Here is an 8,542-nt window from a genome sequence, read left to right on the forward strand (position 1 = left end):
TGAGGGTCGCGCGAGCCTGGCCGAGCGGCCCCTTTATAAGCCGGAGCCCGGCGTTCTGGCACGCAGGCCGCCGCCTCGGGGCAGGCGGGAGAGGCGAGGGAAGAGCCCTCCAGGCCCCGCCCCATTCGCGTGCCACGTCTTCTCCTGCTTCCCATTGGCTGATTTTAAATATCGCGAGTTCGTGGCTGCGGTGCCTTGGCAACCGCACCTGTTTTGCTCCGCCCCTCGAGGGATACCTCGCAGAAGGGTTGCAGTTGCAGGTGCCAGAGACTAGCGTCCAGATGTGCTAAGCCTGAGCACCTTGTAGCACCCGTGGGCTTCTGGATACCCCAAGTACTTCAACTGCGCCCCCCAACTGCAGGGTTTCCACCGGCTAGGAACTCCCAGAAGCATCGATAGCCTGTGCGCTGCCCCTTCCCCGCTTCTTGAACCCACACTCCTCACTCTAGTGTTTTAGCGACTCTGGAGAAGAACAGGACAGCGGGAATAGGGAAAGCAGGACACCGGGAAGAGGAATATTGATACGGGAGGAGAAGTGCGCTGGATCTCCACTCAGGCTGATGGGAGAGGGACAAAGCAATGGACAACACAATTGACGTGATCTAGCGGGGAGGTCTCACACAAGAGTTGTCAGCTGCGGAATGGGGTAAAGAAGTTGCAGCTTTCTGGTTAGATGAGTTTGGAGGAAGTGAAATCGGAAATTCCCTTTGTAAGGAAGAGGGGAAGTGTTGAGCAACAATGAAATGTTGTGGGAACTTTGGGGAAATTAAAAGCCCCAAAATTTCCGCTTTCCTTTCAGGGACACCACCAGTACCACCTCTTGTTCAGTTCTGATTCCCAAAATCCTTCCAGTTAGTAGTTGTTCCACGGGGCTTACGGACCCGCCCTCATCCCTGGCCACACCTAAGTCCCCTTGGCTGTGTCTGCTGGTGACAATTTTTGTGGGTGATGTCAGAGATTTGGGGACTATGATTGTTAGGTAACTAGTATCAGGTCACCCAAGTGGGAGGAGGATCTAAGGGTGCTTGGAGAAGTCTAAAAGGCACCTGAGGAGTTGGTTAACACACAGTAGTGGTCGCAGATGTTTGGAAAGGTTGGAAGACTACCTGAACCCATCAATATGAGGCCAGCCTGGGCAACAGACTCTATCTTAAAAAATATTTATTGGGGCTGGAGAGATGGCTCAGAGGTTAAGAGCACTGACTGCTCTTCCAGAGGTCCTGAGTTCAATTCCCAGCAACCACATGGTGGCTCACAACCATCTGTAATGAAATCTGATGCCCTCTTTTGGTGTGTCTGAAGACAGCTACAGTGTACTTAAAGATAATAAATAAATAAATCTTTAAAAAATATTTATCGATTAGGCTAAAGTCGTAGCTTAATGGTAGAGCACTTGCCTAGCTTGCACAAGCAAATAGAGCCCATCCCCAACACCACGAGAACCGACAAAAAGCCTTGGGAACTTGAAAGCCTTGCACCCAACTTGATAGCTCTGAGACATTTGGAAGCCTGTGAGCTAGACCCCTATGTGGGGAAAGAGATTATGCTGGAAGGGGAAAACACTGGAATCTCACCGGAAGGTAGAGCAATGTGTATATTGAGGGATCTCAGGTGGGATCCAGAGAAGGCAAGGTGGGAGGTATGGTCATGAACTTCAGAGATCATTGCCAGAAAGAAGCAAATTCCAGCCTGCTTGCAGGCTCTGGGCCCTGACCCCTTATTTGATCTGGAGTTTCTCTTTGTTTGTGTGGTTGGGGGGTGTTGTGAGTGTGCCATAGGGAGTGTTGTAAGGGTGCCCTTGGGGGTGAGTGTATCATTGGGGGAGGTGTGAGTGTGCCCTGGTGGGGTGAATGTGCCATAGTACAAGTCAGAAGGAAACTTTCAGGAGTTCTCTGTTGAGGTTAGGCCCTGGTTCTTCCTCCCAGCCCCATGCTCCCAGAAAAATAAGAGTCAGACTAAAAATATATTTACAAACTTCTTGGCCATATACCTAGGCTCTTCTCTGTCTAGACCAGAAGTATAATAACCCAGTTATATTAACCTACATTCTGCCACGTGGCTGGTTACCTGTGCTCAGGCACCACATTCCTTATATCTTCCTGGCAAATCTCCTGCCTCCTCCTCTCCAGAATTATTTCTCCTTCCAATAACCCACCTTCTACTTCCTGTCTAAGCCACAGGCCATAGACATTTTAGTTGACAGGTCATGCATGCATACAGTATATAAGATGTTCTCTACAATTCTCTCCTTCCACCATGCGGGCCCTGGGACCTGAGCTCAGGTCATCACAGCCCTGACAAGTGTTTTTCCCACAGAGCCATTGTCACAACCCTCATTTCATTAGCTTCTTCCGTCCATCACAGTAAGACACAGAAGTCAAGAAAGAAGCTCTTGGACAGGGGCTGTCACCCTCAGCTGTGTGCCAGCTTGTGACAGGAGCCTCAGGCAAGCCCAGTCCGGACCTCAGCCAGCCTTGGAAGCTAAATCACTTTTGCCTCTTACACAGCCTAGATGAGGGGTCCACCCCGGAGATGTAATTTCAGGGGTGGTTCAGAGAAGAGCCGGAGGCAGAGGATCCTAAATGAGGTGGTTGTTCAGACGTCTGAATAGCTACATGGGGCTCTGTCTCCAGCGATACTCACACTGACCAGTCATGGTTTCCACGTCTCCCCAGAGTCCTGTGTACTGAGAAAACCCAGCCCCAGAAAATTGAAAACAAAATGTTCCTGGGTTATTTATAAATGAAATGAGATGTATGTGTTCACTCAGCTTTGTCCAAGGAACTGAGAGGGCTGAAAGGATCCTCACCCTTCCTCTTTCCCTCCCTCATCGAGGCTCAAGGGGCCCAGAAGTTAATTCCCTACTTCCCTAGGTCCTGGGTACCTTCCTATCTTGTAATGTCCCAGATTGCGAGAGACGCCTAATTTCCCTCCCATTTTTGAGTAAGGCACTCTCTGTTTGGTGAGAAAATGAAGAAAGTAAGCAAGCCAAAGTGTGAGAAAGGGGGTGGGGGAAGAGCAAGCGAGCATGCATGCGTGTGTACACACACACTCACACACACACACGCACAAACACGCACACACAGGCGTTGCCCCCCAGCAAAAATCTCCCACTTCCTTGCCTTCAGTCTCTTTGGTCCCCTATTGCCCTGATCTAAGAAAGTATTTTTTTAATACAATTTATTTATTTATAAGTACACTGTAGCTGTCTTCAGACACACTAGAAGAGAGCATCAGATCTCATTACAGATGGTTGCTGGGATTTGAACTCAGGACCTCTGGAAGAGCAGTCTGTGCTCTTAACCACTGAGCCATCTCTCCAGCCCCCCAAAAAGCTGGCATTCCTTTTTTTTTCTTTCTTTTTTTTTCGGAGCTGAGGACCGAACCCAGGGCCTTGTGCTTGCAAGGCAAGTGCTCTACCACTGAGCTAAATCCCCAACCCCCAGTCAGTGCTCTTTTTTTTTTTCTCTCTCTTTTTTTTTTTTTTTCTAATCTCTTTTTTTTTTTCTTTTTTTTTTTTTTTTTTTTTTTTTTTTTGTTTTTTTTTGTTGTTATTTGATCCCTTTCTGGGGATGCCCCTTCCCCCTTCTCCCCCTCCCATGCTGGTTTTTCCCCCCCGTCCCGTTGTTTCTTGACTCTATTTTTTTTTTTTTTTTTTTTTTTTAAGATTTATTCGGAGCTGGGGACCTGAACCCAGGGCCCAGATACCTAGGAAGAGGGCATCTGAGCTTTAAATCCCCAGCCCCCAGTCAGTTCTTAATTGAACTCAGCCACCTCCAGCCCTAAGAAAGTAATTTTTGGACTGGGGCCCTCCATTGGCACCTGCTTTTTAATGCCTGCACTCAGAAGGCAGAGGCAGGCAGGGCTTTATAAGTTCTAGGCAAGCCTGGTCTACAGAGTGAGTTCCAAGACAGCCAGAGCTATACAGAAGAAAAAAATATGTTTGCAATATTTCTAAAGACAAATTTTATTTTTAAAATAATGTCGTGGGGTTGGGGATTTATCTCAGTGGTAGAGCACTTGCCTAGCAAACGCAAGGCTCTGGGTTCGGGCCCCAGCTCTGAAAAAAAGAAAAGAAAAGAAAACAAAACAAAACAATGTCGTGTGTGTGTGTGTGTGTGTGTGTGTGTGTGTGTGTGTGCATCTGTGTGTTTGTGTGTCATGTGTGTGTTTGTGTGTGTGTGTCTGTGAGTGTATGTCTGTGAGTGTGTGAGTTTGCGTGTGTGTGTGTGTGCGTGTGTGTCTGTGAGTGTGTGGGTGTGAGTGTGTGTGTCTGTGTGTGTGTCTGTCTGTGAGTGTGTGTGTGTGTGTGTGTGTCTGTGTGTCTGTGTCTCTCTCTGTGTGTGTGTGTATGTTTGCAGTGCCATCAGAGGCCAGAGAGTGTATCAGATCTTCTGGGACAAGAGTTAAAGCAACTTGTGAAGCTACCATGTGGATGCTGAGAATCAAACCCTGGTCCTCTTGAGGAATATCCAGTACTCACCAGCTGAGCCATCTCTTTATGTCCAACTTCCCCTGTCCCTGTTTTTGAGACCTGGTCTCACTCTATAGTCCCGGCCTGACATTATGTAGACCAGGTTGGCCCACAACTCAGAGATCAGCTATCTGTGCTTCCTGAGTGCCGAGATTAAAGGTGTATAACACCATATCAGGCTTCCTAAAAACAACTTTAAATTTTTTTTTTTTTTTTTTCCGGAGCTGGGGACCGAACCCAGGGCCTTGCGCTTCCTAGGCAAGCGCTCTACCACTGAGCTAAATCCCCAACCCCTAAAAACAACTTTAAAAAAAAGTGGAGGAGCTTTTCTCCAAATATGGCAAAGAAATTGGACTGGGGAAAGCCCAAAACACAGGTTTCTCCCTGGCTGAGCAGTGGCTCATTCTTTCCACTTAGGAAGTCTATACATAAGCACAGACTTCTGCTCCCGCAGTTAGGAGTAGATTTGGCAGCAGACCAGTTCTATTAGAAAATAAACAGGACTGGAGAAATGGCTTAGCTGCTAAGAGCACTTGCCATCCAAGCATAAAGCCCTAAGTTCAAGTCCCTAGCACCCACATATAAAGCCTGAAACCCCAGAGCTGTGACAGTAAAGACAGCCTAGCTTCAAGGTCAACAAGAGACCCTGCCTCGAGGGAGTAAGATGGAGATTAGGACACCTGACATTCTCCTCTGGCCTCTCAAAGCTCACAAGGGCTCATGTGCACCACGCAAACATCTAAAGCACCAAACACGGACCCAGGTGCACTTGCTTGCATTTACCAGCCAGAGGCAGGTGGATTTCTCTGAGTTCAAGGTAGCCTGGTCTACATAGTGAGTTGAAGATCAACCAGAATTATGTGATGAGACTGGTCTCTGTATCCAAAAAGAGGGGGGTGTGATGGGGGGGTCTATCCTTCCTACACATCTTGGGTCTTTCACTGCTGGCTGAATCTTGGTTGCTGTCAAATATTAGTAAGGAAAAGGTCTGAGGACCAGAGTGTCAGGTGATTTGCCTGAAGAAACACAGGCCTGAAGGAGAAATTAGACCTTTGGAATCTAAACTACTTACACTCTGGCCCATCCCACCCACAAGGTCCTGCAGGTGGAAAGGCAGAGGTTTAAAGCCTCTTTCTAAAGAACAGGCTAGAGGGAACTCTGACCTGAAGCTCACCAGCTCCTCCACACCTTTCACTTTAGGCATGCCCCTGCCCCGTACCTGACAGCGTGCACATGCACCCAACTCCACAGTGCTTCGAAAAGCTGAGGTCTAGACTCCCCTGAACACTCTCAGCCAAGCGGAAGTTCAGGGTGCAGGTAGCTCAGTTAGTGGAGTGCTTGCCTCATACAACGCTGTTTCCTGTTCACCAGTGCAGTGTAGAAACCAGGCATGATGATGAACTTGGAAGACGGACACAGGAGGATCAGCAATTCAGGGTTAACCTTGGCTACCTATGAGATTCAAAACCAGTGTTCACTCATTTCGATAGGATCGAGAGATCTATCTTTAAAAAAAAGAACATGGGGTTGGGGATTTGGCTCAGTGGTAGAGCGCTTGCCTAGCAAGGGCAAGGCCCTGGGTTTGGTCCCCAGCTCCGAAAAAAAGAAAAAAAAAAGAAAAAAGAAAAAAAAAAGAACATAGGCTGGAGAGATGGCTGAGTGGTTAAGAGCACTGACTGTTCTTCCAGAGGACCTGAGTTCAAATCCCAGCAACCACATGGTGGCTCACAACCATCTGTGTGAGATCTAATGCCCTCTTCTGGTGTGTCTGAAGAAGACAGCTGATAACAGATTTTTATTATTTTATCGTGTATATGAGCACTGTTAGCTGCCTTTACGTGAGCCACCATGTGGTTGCTGGGATTTGAACTCAGGACCTCAGGAAGAGCAAAATGAATCTTAAAAAAAAAAAAAAAAAGCAAAAACAAGGCCAACCCAAACCACTTTAGTTAAGGACAGGCAGTACCCTGAGGACGGTAGTGAGCCTGCAGGCCTCCCAGGAAGTGCTTTATTATTGAAAACTTGGAAACAGGAACGCTCTGCCTTCTACAGTAGAGGAGGGCCAAATCCTTGGCTTCCTCTTAATTACATGATGAGATGGTGGTTGCAGGGGTTACGGTGGTCCACACCTATGATAATAGCTTATAGGAGGCTGAGGCGAGAAGATCGTAGAGTTTGAGGCCAGCCTGGACTACATAGCAAGATGTGGCTTCCCAGCTTGGCTCCAAGTTTCTTAGTCCATCATATGTGAGCGTGGCCATTAACTTCTTCATGTCCCCTCCGGGCACTTTGGAGGGTGGCCCTGGCCTGTGTCTTGAGCTCATGAAGTCAGTCTGTGTCCTATTCTGCTGTATCTCCTTGATCAAGGCTCCCCATCCTGTCTCCTCTAAGGTCAGGTGTTACACTGAGCTTCCTTGTAAGGTTTACAGTTCAGGAACAGAGAGTAGCTGTGGTCCCTGCTCTGTGTCTCAGAAAGTACCAAGACCGAGAGCCTGGGACACCTGCAGCAAGTGCAGCCCTTCTGCTCTGTGGCCCGGGATCCCACATCCACACCTGGGTAGGGGCCGGGCTGTGTAATCTGCTGAGCAGCTCCGCCATGGACGTAACACTCCCTTCCCTCATCCCTTCAGAGACTCTCTCTGCAGGAGATGTGAGATGGCTCCTGAGTAGTCCTCGCAGCTGGCCAGACTACTGAGCTCGACCCTGTGCTCCCGCAGAACCTTCCTCTCACCAGATCATCTGTACCCTACTCTGAAGAACAGGCAGTGGTGATCTGAGAGAGGAAACTGAATCCTTCTACCAAGGCCATGTATACCCTTCTCTTTGCTCACCCCTAGGACATGTTGGGACCCCTCCATTCACAACCAGCCCCAGAAACACGTTCTTGCCTTTTTGGGCATTGTGGCAGGTAGAATTGCAAAGTGTCTCCAAGATCCATCAGTCTTTGGGGTACACACCTCACCTAGGACCGAGCTCACTGTGGATTACTCCTGTGGATTGTGTTAGAAGGCACACCTTTCTTTGTATAAAACCATTGTCCCTTCAGGCTGCTAGGCTACCTTAGCTTTTTTGTTTATTCGGTGGATTAATTTTATTTTGAAACAGCATCTCACTAGGTAGCCCTGGCTGGCCTAACATACACTAAGAAGACTGGGCTGGTCTTAAACTCACAGATCTGCCTGTCTCTGTCTCCTAAGTTCTTGGACTAAAGAAGGCCTGAGTCCCCACGTTTGGCTCTATTTTTTAGTTTGTGAAAGAGGAATTCACTATATAGCTGAACTGGCCTAGAATCCGCAGTGATTGTCCTGCCTCTGCCTCCGGAACTGTGGAATTACAAGTATGTACTTCACACCCAACTGTTTTGAGGTTTTTTAGGATAGTCTTGCAAGGCAGCCCACGCTTGCCTTGAATTTCTCTGCCTATGCTCCCAGGGTGCTGGGTTTACAGGCAGAAGGGGCTGCGTGTGGCTCCTGTTACCTCCACAGATTTCTCTAGCTGGACAGCTGCAGAAAAGGAAGCCAGAAAGCACAGGAATGAGTCACCGTGTACCTGGGGTTAGTGACTCAGGCCCATGAGCCCAGCTACCTGGGAGGCTGAGGCAAAAAGATCAGAAATTCAAGGCCAGCCAGTCTGGGCAGCCTGTCTCAAAACGGAAGTAAGGCTGGTTCACTGGGGATAGGCATTTGCTGTGCGAACCTGAGGACTTACATTCAAGCCCAGATCTCAAAGGTGGAAGGAGAGGACTGACTTTTTTTTCTTTTTTCTTTTCTTTTTTTCAGAGCTGGGGACCGAACCCAGGGCCTTGCGCTTGCTAGGTAAGCGCTCTACCACTGAGCTAAATCCCCAACCCCAGGACTGACTCTTAGCAGCTGTTCTCTGACACACACACACACACACACACACACACACTAGTAACTAGTGAATAAAAACTAAAGGGCTGGAGAGACAGCTCGGAGGTAGAAAGCATTTTTTATTCTTGCAGAAGAGCTGGGTTCTATCGTCAGTGCCCACACGGCAGGCAGCTCAGAACCATCTACAACTCCATTTTCCGTGTGACACCCTCTCTGG

This window comes from Rattus rattus, chromosome 2, assembly GCF_011064425.1.
Source record: "Rattus rattus isolate New Zealand chromosome 2, Rrattus_CSIRO_v1, whole genome shotgun sequence".
Classification (NCBI taxonomy): Eukaryota; Metazoa; Chordata; class Mammalia; order Rodentia; family Muridae; genus Rattus; species Rattus rattus.